Here is a 1,360-nt window from a genome sequence, read left to right as displayed (position 1 = left end):
CTGAATTATTTTTGAAATAAGTATATGAGCTTAATTTTGTTCCCAGATAATTTAGTTAATTAACAGATTCAGAATTTTTTTAAATGCCATTAGGTAAACAATATAGATACACATATAAAAGTGTAGATACACAAAGCAATACATTTAATTACTTAACAAATATTTGTTGAATCCTAATGCTGTACCGTAGGCTGTGACAGTGGAGATACTATGATGAATGAAAGGATGCACATTATTTTCATCCTTAGTAAAAGTTTATTGAACATATATTGAGATATGTAATCAATTAAAAAACATTTTTGCGACATTATCTATTTTAAGTCTTGGCTTCTTCTTTCCCGTTCAGTTTCTTCCAGCCTCCACACTATCAGGTGAGTACTTCTGATGCATATTGCTTTGCTTGCTGAAACTTAAAACGTGAGTGAGCTAAACTGGAGTCTGAGTCAATAAGCGTTTACTGAGCCAATGTTAGTGTCCGTTCTATATTATGCACATTGGGAAAAGATAACATTTTGTCTATATCTAGTTAGGTTTTTTTAAATTTCAGTTTTATTAAGATAGAATTGAGAAATAAAATTGTCAGATGTTTAAAGTGTGCAGAGTGGTGATTTGACATGTGTGTACTGTGAAAGAATTCCCCCATCATATAGTTAACTCATCCATCACCTAACATATTTATCTTTTTTCGGGTGTGAAGGAGAACATTTAAGTTCTACTCTCTTAGCCAATTTCAGTTATATTGTAAACTAGTATTATCAAGTGTAGTCACCATGTTGTACATTAGATCCTTGGAACTTATTCATCTTATAGCTGATTGTTTGACCCTTTTACCAACCTCTACCTATTTTCCCCACTCCCCAGCCCCTGGCAAACAATTTTTCTACTCTCTGTTTCTATAAAGATGACTTGATTTTTTTTACATTCTATCTGGCTTATCTCACCAGCGTAATGCCCTCCAGCTCCACCCATGTTATTGTAAATGGCAAGATTTCCTTCTTTCTCATGACTAAATAGAATTTTGCTGTGTATATATATATAGATATATATATATCTATATATATCTCACATCTTCTTTATCCATTCATTGATTAACGGACACATAGTTTGTTTTTATATATTGGGTATTGTGAATAATGCTGCAATGAACATGGGAATGCAGATAAATCTCTTCAATATCCTGTTTTCATTTCCTTTGGATATATACCTGGAAGTGGGATTGCTGAAATCTAGTAGTCCTATTTTGAATTTTTTCAGGAACCTCCATGCTGTTTCCACAGTGGCTGCATCAGCTGACATTTGTACCAAAAGTGCATAAGTTTTCTCCACATCCTCAACATCACATATTATCTCTTGTTTTTTT

At 32.8% G+C, this 1,360-nt stretch overlaps 1 long non-coding RNA gene across 1 annotated transcript in view; it reads left to right on the top strand.

Annotated features, from left to right (window-relative positions):
- The window catches only part of LOC124232069 (uncharacterized), a 6,781-nt gene that overhangs the window by 3,159 nt on the left and 2,262 nt on the right, over positions 1-1,360 (top strand). The window contains exon 2 of the long non-coding RNA XR_006886761.1: positions 347-371. This is a non-coding gene — a long non-coding RNA (uncharacterized LOC124232069). The remainder of the gene's footprint in view (positions 1-346; positions 372-1,360) is intronic.

The sequence above is a fragment of the Equus quagga genome, unplaced genomic scaffold (genome assembly GCF_021613505.1).
Source record: "Equus quagga isolate Etosha38 unplaced genomic scaffold, UCLA_HA_Equagga_1.0 HiC_scaffold_2016_RagTag, whole genome shotgun sequence".
NCBI lineage: Eukaryota > Metazoa > Chordata > Mammalia > Perissodactyla > Equidae > Equus > Equus quagga.
The sequence above is the reverse complement of the archived record's forward strand: the minus strand, read 5'-3'. Positions and strand labels throughout refer to the sequence as shown.